Here is a 15,234-nt window from a genome sequence, read left to right on the forward strand (position 1 = left end):
TGCAATCAAAATGCAAACAATACTGTTCTAAAATTGTCATACGTTTTCGTCATTGYTGCTACGTGTCAATGAGAATCACCCTGGTTACAGCCCTGGTAGGTAGCTACACACACTTGACCGGTGACCGCATCTCTCAAGCCATGCATGTTTGGATACCAGCGTTAACCAATCTCCATACAGGGCAGACTGGGAAAATCGCACAACCGGGCAAACAAAGGACGTGGTGGGTGGTGGAAAACTTGATGACAACTTGCGGGCAGTGGACAWCAATTACAGAATATGTAGAAATACCCCCAAAATATTTGTGGAGGAATTATACCACCATCCAAAAAGGCACTTAGAGGCTGGAAGGGCAAAGGGCATGTGCTTTGCACACGTTAGAGCCCTATCTGTGCATGTGCCTGAGATTATGTCATCACGGTAGCCAACATAAAATATGTTGAATTTGTACCTTTAAAACAACGTCAGCACCTTCTATTTGAGAATTAAACTACAGCTACCCTTTGTTCTCCCATCCAAGGTTTAACCAAGCCCAGCCCTGCTGAGCTATGATAATTGTCACTGACTATTACCGATGTGACATCGTGAGAATGATTGTTGCGAAGAGCTCCACTTAAAAATGAAATAGAGTCACTGTTGTCATTCCAAAGGGTATGTTTAGCAGAGCAAATGAAATGTGACCTTACTTTATCAATCATCAATGATGCTATTTAGGACTACAGTGTCTTAAATTATTCACGCTTGACTTTTTCCACATTTTGTTGTGTTACAGCCTTAATTTAAAATGGATTAAATTGAGATTTTGTGTCACTGACAAGTGACAATAAGTATTCARTCGCTTTGTTATAGCAAGCCTAAATCATTTTAGATGTAAAAATGTGCTTATTAACAAATCACATAAGTTGCATGGATTCATTCTGTGTTCAATGATAGTGGTTAGAGAATAATGAATAATGGGGAAGTATTGTACAATCCAGGTGTGACAGCTCTTAAAGACTCACAGCTGTAATCATTGCCAAAGGTGATTCTAACGTATATTGTCTCAAGGGGGTGTTGGATACTGATCTAATCAATATGTATTCATTTTTTATTTTTCATAAATACTTAATAAATGTTCAAATTTTTCTTCCTCTGACATTACAGAGTATTTTGTGTAGATCGTTTACCAAAAACGACATTTAATYCATTTTAAATTCAGGCTGTAACAACAAAATGTGGAAAAAGTCAAGAGGTGTGAATACTTTCTGAAGGCACTTGCAAAGTCATCAACAGGAAATGTTTGAATTCAACACAGAATTCAACTAAAAATAGACATATACAAAAGGCCTAGGGTTTCAAGTTCTGGTTGATTTCAAATGTAATGATATTTAGTGGTATTGAATTGTGTTTGGTTGTCAGCGCAATCAAATACTGTATCAAAATTTGAAGGAGATGTATCTTCTGCTTGGATAGTTCCATCTGTGCCACTGACTGAGTCTGGCTTTAATTCCAGTTTGTCTACAAATTAATACTTAATATGTTGGATTCAGTTCTCCATCTCAACCAAAAATCAAAGTTAAAGAACAGGACTAATTAAAATACAATTTCATTTATAGTGCAGCGGTCTAAGGCACTGCATCTCAGTGCTAGAGGCGTCACTACAGACACCCTGGTTCAAATCCAAGCTGTATCACAACCGGCCGTGATTGGGTAACAATAGGGCGGCGCATAATTGGTCCAGCGTCGTCCGGGTTTGGCCGGTGTAGGCCGGCATTGTAAATAAGAATTTGTTCTTAACTGACTTGCCTAGTTAATAAAGGTTCAATTCGAAAATKTAAATTAAAAAAATTCTCCAACTTTGATTTTAACACATAACAAAATGAAGTCCGTAAAACATACCACCCTTTTTAGATTGGTTTATATTTGCAAACTGTTTAGTGCCATTATCTCAATTAAATTCTGCACCAGCTATCTAGATACACATAGGCCTAGGTACTCATTGAATATGAAGACGGTTGTCATAAGTGAGTACTCTGTGACAGGTGAAGTGTGAAATTGACTGATAAAATGGATTGCTTCCCATGCATTCACTTCCCTAAACTCAACACCTCTTAAAGAGGTGCTTCTGGAAGCTAGTAATGCATGCTGGGTACCAGGTGTCGCATAAGTGTAATGTGACGAATGGGATAACAGTTTAAAATAATAAAGAGTATTCATGCTCTGAAGAGCAGACACAAGTGTTATGATTAAATTGTTGTTTTTCTTACAGKGTTGTATGTGTTAAAGTCAGGCCAATGTGTGTCACACTTAACTGTAAGACKGAGATGGAGAGCAGAGCTGTACATTTAAAAGTTAGACAATATGTAATAACAAATCTCTAGTGTTAATGATTTACAAAAACTACATTTATTTATTATTAAATAATCAGGAGTTAACACTAGCTACACCAATTTTCTCCTTTTGTATGTTGGTATTCATATTTAGGTACAGCCAACTTGATTTCCAAGCCTTATATCATAACTTTAATAAAATAGCCAGGCAGCATATTGTCTAATGAATGTGTTCCACTGGGGCAACCAAAAACCATTAGCGTATTTGTATGTATTTTGATTTAATKACATTTTGTAACAATAATATCATAAGCAAACTGCACTGACTCATGTATACATGCAATTCAAAATCATCATTGACTAACAAATTGCGATAACACATGAATAACTTTAATTCATGAGCCATTAATAGATCATTTATAGGACATGTGTAAATAGTTTATTAAACATACTCTGAATTAACACCAAGTGCATCCTTGTTSTGTGTCAGATCAGCGTTAAGCTGTGTGCCATTTACAAATTATCATTCAGAGAAAGAGGTGGCTTGTAGTGTAAAATCAATAGCTACTTAAAATTCAACGCCAGGCAATCCATTTGCCCTTTATGTTGCTAACCTTTCRCTTAAATATGCACCATATTAAGATTTCATTATATACAATGAATGTCACAACAGCTTGCCCACTATTTTTCATGTTTGCATGGGTTAACTGCAAATCATTGCGCTTGTAATATCTGAAAAATGACTCCCATTAGCGTTCTTGAAGAGGAGAAAAAATAGGGTGGAAAATATGAAATTAAATACATTTAAAACCTTTAAAAGCACCACAGGATGCTTGTAATTTTTTTTAATTCAAAAGCCCTTTAACACACTGGGTGGGCTTTTCCTTATAAATCTGACCCCAGTTATATATATATATATATATATATATATATATATATATATATATATACTGTATATATATACACTGCTCAAAAAAATAAAGGGAACACTTAAACAACACAATGTAACTCCAAGTCAATCACACTTCTGTGAAATCAAACTGTCCACTTAGGAAGCAACACTGATTGACAATAAATTTCACATGCTGTGTGCAAATGGAATAGACAACAGGTGGAAATTATAGGCAATTAGCAAGACACCCCCAATAAAGGAGTGGTTCTGCAGGTGGTGACCACAGACCACTTCTCAGTTCCTTGCTTCCTGGCTGATGTTTTGGTCACTTTTGAATGCTGGCAGTGCTTTCACTCTATGGTAGCATGAGACGGAGTCTACAACCCACACAAGTGGCTCAGGTAGTGCAGCTCATCCAGGATGGCACAACAATGCGAGCTGTGGCAAGAAGGTTTGCTGTGTCTGTCAGCGTAGTGTCCAGAGCATGGAGGTGCTACCAGGAGACAGGCCAGTACATCAGGAGACGTGGAGGAGGCCGTAGGAGGGCAACAACCCAGCAGCAGGACCGCTACCTCCGCCTTTGTGCAAAGGAGGAGCAGGAGGAGCACTACCAGAGCCCTGCAAAATGACCTCCAGCAGGCCACAAATGTGCATGTGTCTGCACAAACGGTCAGAAACAGACTCCATGAGGGTGGTATGAGGGCCCGACGTCCACAGGTGGGGGTTGTGCTTACAGCCCAACACCGTGCAGGACGTTTGGCATTTGCCAGAGAACACCAAGATTGGCAAATTCGCCACTGGCGCCCTGTGCTCTTCACAGATGAAAGCAGGTTCACACTGAGCACATGTGACAGACGTGACAGAGTCTGGAGACGCCGTGGAGAACGTTCTGCTGCCTGCAACATCCTCCAGCATGACCGTTTGGCGGTGGGTCAGTCATGGTGTGGGGTGGCATTTCTTTGGGGGGCCGCACAGCCCTCCATGTGCTCGCCAGAGGTAGCCTGACTGCCATTAAGGTACCGAGATGAGATCCTCAGACCCCTTGTGAGACCATATGCTGGTGCGGTTGGCCCTGGGTTCCTCCTAATGCAAGACAATGCTAGACCTCATGTGGCTGGAATCTGTCAGCAGTTCCTGCAAAGAGGAAGGCATTGATGCTATGGACTGGCCCGCCCGTTCCCCAGACCTGAATCCAATTGAGCACATCTGGGACATCATGTCTCGCTCCATCCACCAACGCCACGTTGCACCACAGACTGTCCAGGAGTTGGCGGATGCTTTAGTCCAGGTCTGGGAGGAGATCCCTCAGGAGACCGCCACCTCATCAGGAGCATGCCCAGGCGTTGTAGGGAGGTCATACAGGCACGTGGAGGCCACACACACTACTGAGCCTCATTTTGACTTGTTTTAAGGACATTACATCAAAGTTGGATCAGCCTGTAGTGTGTTTTCCACTTTAATTTTGAGTGTGACTCCAAATCCAGACCTCCATGGGTTTGATAAATTTGATTTCCATTGATAAATTTTTTGTGATTTTGTTGTCAGCACATTCAACTATGTAAAGAAAAAAGTATTTAATAAGAATATTTCATTCATTCAGATCTAGGATGTGTTATTTTAGTGTTCCCTTTATTTTTTTGAGCAGTGTATATATATATATATATATTTAAACATGTATTTGTGTGATACCTACTGATATATATATATAAACATGTAGTATGTGATACCTACTGTATATATATATATAAAACATGTGTTGTGTGATACCTACTGTTATATATATAAAACATGTAATTGTGTGATACCTACTGTATATATATATATAAACATGTATTGTGTGATACCTACTGTTATATATATTATATATAAACAATGTCTTGTGTGATACCTACTGTTATATTTATATATATGTATGTGGTGATACCTACTGTTTATAATAATATATATAATATAAATTAATATATATTATATATATATATATAAACAAACAGTATGTGTGATACCTACTTGTTACTCTCAATCCAATGCAGCTGTCCAGATGAAGTATGTACTGTGGTGTTTTGTGTGTAGCCTCATCATACCTTACACGCCGCCACAATAGCTCACATGGACAACTTACCACTTGTAGAAAACATGGTTTCTCTGTATATTTTCTTCATGTCAAGCCTTGAAAAGTTGTACAGGATCTTGAAATGTATGAGTGCACATTGGCAGAAAAAACATAACATGTTTCTTTCTCCCTTATGTTGAACAACAACAATGAATTTCCTTCTTATGTATTATAAGTGCCAGTCGATCATGATTCTCTTTGGCAAGTAGTGTTTTGTRGGCTGAAAGAAGATGGAAACTGTTTTTGTCAGCGTTAAATTACAGTAATTGATTGTGGAAAGCAWAATATTATGTCAATGTTGTCATTTCTCCCTACCACAACTAGCAGGTAGAAAATGATCAACTCTGACRACCGTCATGGTGTGTAGTTGGTTGCCAGTCTCCACATACTCTGTTGAGTTTCAACAAGTACATGAACGTCGACAAAATGAGAGTGTTGCTAACAAATGAGTACTGTCCAACTGTAATCACCCCAAAACTGATGTATGGCATGGCATCAGCCAAGTATTTAAATATGTATAGATATGAGACAAGACTTCTGCATGATCAATGACACTGTATATTGTTTGATGTAATAATTTATTCACCCCATAAAGCGTTGATAAAACAATGTTGAAAAGCAATTTAAATTAAATTAATTTAAATGTCAATTCTCATGGTTAGGATTTTTCTATAATTGGCTATTTAATTAAAACAATTTTCATAGTCAGTAATACAGCCAGCAACTTGTAGTGCGCTAACGTGTTTTAATTACATGGTATTAACATAATTGATATGCTTTAGAAAGCATGGTAAATAAKAAATAATTAGACCAATCATATATCATCCCTTTATGGACATTAAGTGTATCACAATATAATTGATGAAAAAAAAACGGGGAGATGAATAACTTTAATTGTGCCGAGTTGGTGTACGCAGCTCCGAACAAAGAATCATACTCACCATATATTATATTTCCACCGCAATTTATTATCGGCAACATCACTTAGCACTTGGTGGCAAACCACTCTCCCCTACTATGATTACATGACATTTGAAAGCCGAAGTGATGGGCTTAATCCCAAATGGCATCCTATTCCCTATATAGGGCACTACTTTTCACCAGAGCCCTATGGACCCTGGTCAAAACTAGTGCACTATATAGGGTATCGGGTGCCATTTGGGATGCAGRGACATTGTGTAGTCTTTTAAATGTCCCTTCACCCAACATCCATTAATCACCTAACCATTCTTCTACACAAGGCTAATGAGGGAGAAGGTGCTTCCAGAGCTTCAAACATTTAGATGCTCGGAATAAGGCCGGTATTGATCTTGAATATTTGTTTCTCCAAGGTTACACTGGCTTGACCCCATCTTTTCTGCAACGCCACCACCACCACCCAACGCAAACATGCCAACTGGTCAAAGGCTGTGGTTAGGTTTCAATAACTTATTTTCTTTACCTTCTCTCCTGTGAATACAACAAATTTGCTAAGATAAAGTTGTATGATAGATATCCAGCACAGGTGGCTGGTGGTACCTCATTTGGGGAGGACGGGCTCATACTAATGGCTGGAATGGTATCAAACACATGGTTTCCATGATACCATTCCATTTACTCCATTTCAGTCGTTATTATGAGCCGTCCTCCCCTCACCAACCACCTGTAAATATTATCCAGCATATAGCACTTGAAGTTAAAGGTAGACTCAGTGATATGGCATTACCACAAGAAGCGATGCAACTTCTAACACAAACAAAGAGGATGAAGCATGAGGCTAGACTCGCCAGCATTTCTTTTCACACAGCTAGTACATTATACGAGAGGGGAAATAACTCCTAAACACATGCACAGGTGCTTATAAGTATGCTGAAGAGTTCAGCCTCTTGTCTCAAACTTTCTCTGCAATATCTTTGGCTTCACTGCTGCTCATAGTCACATCATATTGCTTAGTCTCAGTTCAAGTGACAGTTTTGGCCATACCTTATCCATACAGTACACACCAGGGCAATGGTGTCCAATGGTGGCGAGTTTAACATCACTCCAGTCAATGCTTGGCAGTGAGCATAGTGATCTTAGGCTTGTGTGCTGCTGCTCGGCCACGGAAACCCATTTCATGAAGCTCCCGAAGAACAGTTCATGGGCTGACTTTGCTTYCAGAGGCAGTTTGGAATTAGATAGTGAGTATTACAACCGAGGACAGACGATTTTTATGTGCTACGCGTTTCAGCACATAGCCAAATCCACTAATTTGAAGGGGTGTCCACATACTTTTGTATATATAGTGTATCTAAGGCCTGGGTTCAAATACTATTTGAAATAATTTAAAATACTTTAGCTGTGCTTTATGGAGATTGCCTGGCGCAATGGAACCAAATAAACTGCAAAACCCCGCCCAACTGGCACTCAAGGGGCAGCGTATAGCAAATGCTAAACAGATTTCAAATAGTATTTTGAACCCAGGATTAATATAGCCACCCTTGCTGTTTCACAACATGTGAAATAGCTGTTTTCACATGTAAAGCTGAAATTTCACATAAAACTATATTTTCAATGTATTAAATTTAAAGTTAAAATCAAATCAAATGTATTTATAAAGCCCTTCTAACATCAGCTGATGTCATAAAGTGCTGTACAGAAACCCAGCCTAAAACCCCAAACAGCAAGCAGTGCAGGTGTAGAAGCACAGGAAGGCCAAAACTATCATCAAGGACAACAACCACCCGAGCCACTGCCTGTCCACCCTGTTCAAATGTTAACACAACATTTTCACGTGAGAATCGGATATGCAGTTTAACATGTGAAAAATATTCACATGTGAAAATCAATCATGTGAGAATTGTATTTTCAGGTTCACATGTAAGAAAACTCCACATGTGAAAATCTCACTTTCACATGTAAAGAGAGAGATCAATTTATATTTGTATTGGTCACATACACATGGTTAGCAGAACTTATTGCAAGTGTAGCGAAATGCTTGTGCTTCTAGTTCCGACAAAGCAGTAATATCTAACAAGTAATCTAACAAATTCACAACAACTACCTTATACACAAAAGGTTAAAGGGATGAATAAGAATATGTACATATAAATATATGGATGAGCGATGGCCGTGCGGCATAGGCAAGATGCAGTAGATGGTATAGAGTACAGTATGTACATATGAGATGAGTAATGTCGGATATGTAAACATTATGTAAGTGGCGTTATTTAAAGGGACTAGTGATACCTTAATTAAGTCCATTTATTAAAGTGGCCAGAGATTTGAGTCTGTATGTTGGCAGCAGCCTCTCTATGTTAGTGATGGCTGTTTAACAGTCTGAAGGCCTTGAGATAGAAGCTGTTTTTCAATCTCTCTGTCCCAGCTTTGATGCACCTATACTGACCTCACCTTCTGGATGGAAGCGGGGTGACCAGGCTGTGGCTCAGGTGGTTATTGTCCTTGATAATCTTTTTGGCCTTCCTGTGACATTGGGTACTGTAGGTGTCCTGGAGGGCAGGTAGTTTGCMCCCCGGTGATGCGTTGCGCAGACCGCACTACCCTCTGGAGAGCCTTGTGGTTGAGGGTGGTGCAGTTGCCGTACCAGGCGGTGATACAGCCCGACAGGATGCTCTCGATTGTGCATCTGTAAAAGTTTGTGTGTTTTTGGTGACAAGCCTATTTCTTCAGCCTCCTGAGGTTGCCTCCTGAGGCGCTGTTGCACCTTCTTCACCACACTGTCTGTGTGAGTGGACCATTTCAGTTTGTCCGTGATGTGAACGCCGAGGAACTTAAAACTTTCTCCACTACTGTTCCGTCGATGTGGATGGGGGGGTGCTCCCTCTGCTGTTTCCTGAAGTCCACAATCATCTCCTTTGTTTGGTTGACGTTGAGTGAGAGGTTATTTTCCTGACACCACACTCCGAGGGCCCTCACCTCCTCCCTGTATGCCGTCTCGTCGTTGTTGGTAATCAAGCCTACCACTGTAATGTCATCTGCAAACTTTATGATTGAGTTGGAAGCGTGCATGGCCAAACAATCATGAATGAACAGGGAGTACAGGAGAGGGCTGAGAACGCACCCTTGTGGGGCCCCAGTGTTGAGGATCAGCGGGGTGGAGATGTTGTTTCCTACCTTCACCACCTGGGGGCGGCCCGTCAGAAAGTCCAGGAGAGAGAGGGTTGGGAGACAGAGAGAGAGAGATTGATTTGTGGATAGCTACACTGAGTACACAATACATTAGGAACACCTGCTCTTTCCATAACATAGACTGACCAGGTGAATCCAGGTGATAGCTATGAACCTTATTGAAGTTACTTGTTAAACACACTTCAATCAGTGTAGATGAAGGTGAAGAGACAGGTTAAAGAAGGATTTTTAAGCCTTGTGACATTTGGATTGGAGACATGGATTGTGTATGTGTGCCATTCAGAAGGTGAATGGGCAAGACAAAATATTTAAGTGCCTTTGAACGGGGTATGCTAGTCGGTGACAGGCGCACCGTTTTGAGTGTGTTAAGAACTGAAATGCTGCTGGGTTTTTCGCACTCAACAGTTTCCCGTGTGTGTGTCATGAATGGTCCACCACGCAAAGGACATCCAGCCTTGGAGTCAACATGTGGAAAGCTTTCAACACCTTGTCGAGTCCATGCCCTGACGAATTGAGGCTGCTCCGAGGGAAAAAGGGGGTGCAACTCAATATTAGGAAGCTGTTGTTAATGTTTTGTACACTCAGTGTATATAGCAGTGGGCAAGGAGGTAAGAGCCAGAATTAGAACACTCATAATGGTTCCATAACCTACTGAATTGGATGCCATGCACCTTTAAAACAGTTACGCTTACACAGAGAGAGAGATCTGTGGAGACCTAAATCGCGGTGGCGAGGAGGTAAAACCTGTATAAACAGCAGTAATTACCGGGCCATCGACAGCCTCGTGGTGTTGTGCTCATTCTGCCACAGCCGCAGTGATTAAAATGAATCCCCATCGACTTCTCCATTAAAGCGCTGACAGGAGCGATCCCGTGACCTTTCCCCATTGATTGAACATAACAATCACAATTCAATTGTAATGCAAAGAGAACATTTGTTATAATGTACACAAGATGCATGAGCCATTTCCCGGGCCTTAAGAAGGGTAATCAATGGAGTGACTCTTTGAGAGTGATGCCGAGAGAGAGGGTTGGTGGACAGAGAGAGAGAAAGAGAAAGAGAKAGAGAGGGAGAGAGAGAGGAGGAGGAGAATGAGAGAGGGGACAATGAGTCCTTGGATAGAAGAGACCCTAAATCATACAGTCTCAAGTAGTGTATGATAGGGGCAATGAGCTGTATTTAAATGATCTGATTCCTGCTCTCCTTATCGTTCAATAGGGCAACAATGTGTGATTTGTATATATTGTATAGTYGCTACATGCTAACTGTCTCAAGCTAGGCATGTAGGCAATATGGTCGCCATAGAAAAATTGCTTTTTAAGGCCTGCATTACTATACTGGGAACTTTGCCGTTTCTTAAAGGACGTTTTGGGGTGTTTTTTGAGCCCTTGTTTGTGTCGTATACATGCCGGCAGACAAACGAACTGCCGAACCAGCCTAAGAATGTCTATCGCTTGTGGGGTAAGTTTCTCCAAACCGAGTAAAATCACACAAAAAAGTTTCTGAACATTTCTATAGCATGCCATTTATATCAAAAATAAAGATTTTGTAAAAAAAAAAAAAAAACTAACCTGTCCTCTACGACCGTAAAACATTTAGGAGTCCAGTAGCCCAGGAGTGACAGTGAACAAAGTGACAGCCTGAAGGAAAGGGGTGGATGGAGGATGGAAAATGGATTGAGAATGGATAGATAGATCCTGGAGAATGGATGGAGCCTACATTTTCATTTTCCATTTTTGTAATTTCTTATCCAGAGTGACTTACAGAGTGCATTCATCTTAAGAGAGCTAGATGGGACAACAACACATCTCAGTCATAGTAAGTACATTTGTCCTCAATAAAGTAGCCATCAGCAAAGTCAGTGCTAGTGGGCAGGGGGGAAAGTTGACTGCGAGTGTTAATTCGCGAAAGGCATTTTGTTAAATTATTATTTAAAAGAAATTGGGGTGCGGTTTTCAGATGTTTTCGGAAGATGGGCAGGGTGCCAGGACAGAGAAGAGCTTTGACTGGGATGAGCGGGAGCTGCCCTCCCGTAGGGGCGGGAGGGCCAAGAGACCAGAGGTGGCAGAACAGAGTGCTCAGGTTGGGGTGTAGGGTTTGAGCATAGCCTGAAGGTAGGAAGGGGCAGTTTCTCTTGTTGCGCCATAGGCAAGTACCATGGTCTTGTAGTGGATGCGAGGGGGAGTGGGGTGACATTGGAGAACAATTGATCATACTTTCCTAAGTCAATACCCCCACTTGCACTTGCACACTCCATGAAGGTTTAAAGCCAGAAAAACCATCATATACCACACACATACATAACATCTCATCACCATTCAGTCCTTCCTTAAAAGCTTCTCTTGATCATGTCTTTTTTTTYAACTATCTTATGATAGAGTGTGTATGCGAGTGATGTCCTTAAGGGATTTCTTTTTAGAATCGGGAGATTACAGTTGACACGGACATTAAACCGATTAGACCAGTCAGCTCTCTGAAGGCAGTTTATCTAATGGGGAAAATGTGCTATGCTAATTGAAAAACTCTGACAGTAAAATTATGCTTAAGCTAGGATACTTCCTTTCTCGCCCTCTCTCTTTGCTGGAGGATTTTGGAGTTCAGTTTGATGACATCGAAGGGCTAATGAGAAACAGCCACCAGCTGAGAGACGCGAGGCTGAGTGAAACCAGTGTTTGCCAGGCTAAAAGGTAATTGTCTCTGAAAAACGTTTGCCAATGACAGATTCAATTCCATTTAGTAAATGTTGAATAAATGCTGTACAAACACAGGGGACCGCTATCTCACTGCGCTGGGAAAACAAAAGGGAAACTTTAATTGCTTTAATCATCCCCAGCTTTGACGTTGTTGTTGGCCTTAAAACCAGCGGTTAAAAGAAGCTGTCTTGTTGAGGAAATTGAACCRCATTTGGAAAACCGATCCACAATTAAGATAGGAGCCTATCCCAAGAAGCGTAGTCGAGGCAAGCGCGTGTTGTGACTGGGGAAAACATTCCAAGGAACTATGCGAAGCTATTTAATTAACAGAAGGACACAAGAAAAACAAGGAAGCTATTATGTAGCCTATCACTTACTCTAATCAGATAGAATGTGATTTTATCCCGTTTTTTTTTTTTTCTTTCTTCACACAAACAGCTTAATTAACAGATAGGACCATGGAAAGATGTATTTTATTATTACGGGAGAGAAATAACATTCCCCAATTAAAAACATCAAGGCAAATCAACTGMGTAGGCGACTACCGTTAAAGCAGTCAGCGGTGTACTAAAGTCCCTGCTGCCAACATTTATATTTAAAACTACCTCATTAACGAGCTTCAACACCGCACAACACAATACCTTTAATCTGCACTAAAAGGAAATAATGTGTTTCCTGCCTTATTTACCAGGGCTTACTTAACAAGTGTTCCTGTATAATTAGAATTGTTAATAGATCGGAAAACAAAAGGACTTTGAAGGTGGGAAAGTGCTGACATTATTTCACAATGGAAAAACTGTCAGGAGGGAGGCAGGGAGGGAAAAACAGAGCTGCAACAAATGTCGTTTCCTGGAACACTGAAATGAACGCTGGTTGGTCGGTCTCATTATAAATGCCATGTACAGGACGTAAATCAAGGCCAGTAAAAATATTTCACTGCCACGGAACACTAAATTACACACTCAGTGCATAGGCTATTGTCACGCTCGTCAAAAGGAATGGACCAAGGTGCAGCRTGGTAGGCGTACATTTTCCTTTATTAAATGAACACCGAACAAAAACAACAAAATACCAAACGAAACGTGAAGCTAATAATAGTGCTGACATGCAACTATCCATAGACAAGATCCCACAAAGCACAACGGGGAAATGGCTACCTAAATATGATCCCCAATCAGAGACAACGATAAACAGCTGCCTCTGATTGGGATTCATAACAGGCCAACATAGACACACAAACACCTAGATGACCCACCCTAGTCACACCCTGACCCAACCAACATAGAGAATAAAAAGCTCTCTATGGTCAGGGCGTGACARCTATCGCATGGTGATTGTGTCTAAACAATGTCATTTTTACTTTATTTCCATTAAATGTATGCAGTAGTTTTACAATCCATAAACACAGTTGTTGTAGTACGGCATTCCTGAAATACAAGTTAATAAATGTCAGCATTAGCATTTGAAAAAATATCTTTTTTTTCTATTTCTTTCTAAATTCTAAATTTCTTTTTCTTTCTAAATTCTCTATTTTTGCAAATATCAATCTATGAACCTTTCAACATTTCATCAAAGAAAATGCTAATTGTACCTTTAGGAATTCAGGAGACAAGTGACAAGAAATGAGATGCCTTGTCCTTTTGGAATCAAGAAATCAGCTCTGCTGGCATACATAAAGCTCAGTATGAGCAAAGCAAACACACAGGAAGAGAGAGAGAGCGAGAGTGAGAGTGGGAGAGAGGGAGAGAGTAGGAAAGAGAGGCTGGGGGAGGGAGGGAATGCACATGGGGACAGGGACATTTGCCTTATCTGATAGATCCAATACATAATGATATGATTTAATAATTTCTTTGCTCAGCCAATAGCTTTATGCAAAGCAACATAGGCGGTAGTAGAGCTACAGAATACATCTTAATAGCCGTTATGCCGAAGGCTATTCACCGAGGCTATTCAGCATATGTGTGTTTCTCAAGGGCACTACAGTAGTGTATTGCTCCATCATTTGAACCAGCGACCCATGGATATTGGTCTTCCATACTATATGGTCGATACCAGGGACACGGTAGCATTTTCTMTTCATGGCCTGTTCATCAACGGTGTTGTTTCAATGCTAGCTGTATGACAGTAATATGACTTCAAACTGAAAGTACTGAAGACTGTACCTGTGAGCAGTCTATCTACTACTTTTATTTAACCATAGCTATGTGTCTTAATGCACATATATGCTTCACCTGCACACTGTATGTTCTTTTTATGTTCTCGATCACTCTATATCATATTTACAGTACCTATGTGTAGACTAAAACTTACGCAAACTGAACCATCCTTGTAGATTATGTTGGAATTATATGAATACAGTACATGTGTATCATGGAAGCTACCCAGCTTTCTCCAGAGCCATATACAGTACATATTGTATTTATACCATGGCATTATTGCATAGTTGTTTCCGTATAACGCACAGGTATATTTGCACGGTAGAATTCAATGGATACAATGATTTCTTACATGTTCTATGTTTGAGCTGCTTTTGAAAGTAAAAGTCGAATTGCAAAACATTATTGGCATTGTTGAATTTCATTTTCAAAAGCTACGACTGATGGTTTGGTTTATCAAACTAGCAAGTCTGTTTGTTTGGTTACCACRACAACTACTGTAGCTATCTAGTAAACTTGCTAGCTACTTCAGTGGATGTTGAACACATTTCTAGCGGCAAATGTGTTAAATCATAAGAGTGTGCAAAGCTGTCATCAAGGCAAAGGGTGGCTACTTTGAAGAATCTAAAATCTAACATATATTTGGATTTGTTTAACACATGTGGTTACTACATGACTCCATATGTGTTATTTCATAGCTTTGATGTCTTCACTATTATTCTACAATTGAGAAAATAGTAAAAATAAAGAAAAACCCTTTGTCGACGTTCCTGACCTGTTTTCTGTTGTTTTGTATGTGTTAGTCGGTCAGGGCGTGAGTGTGGGTGGGCATTTCTATGTTATTGTTTTCTATGTTGGTAAATGGGTGACCTGATATGGTTCTCAATTAGAGGCAGGTGGTTTTCATCTCCTCTGATTGAGAACCATATTAAGGTAGGTGGTTTCACATTGTTTGTTTGTGGGTGAT

This window comes from Salvelinus sp. IW2-2015, linkage group LG36 (genome assembly GCF_002910315.2).
Source record: "Salvelinus sp. IW2-2015 linkage group LG36, ASM291031v2, whole genome shotgun sequence".
Lineage (NCBI taxonomy): Eukaryota > Metazoa > Chordata > Actinopteri > Salmoniformes > Salmonidae > Salvelinus > Salvelinus sp. IW2-2015.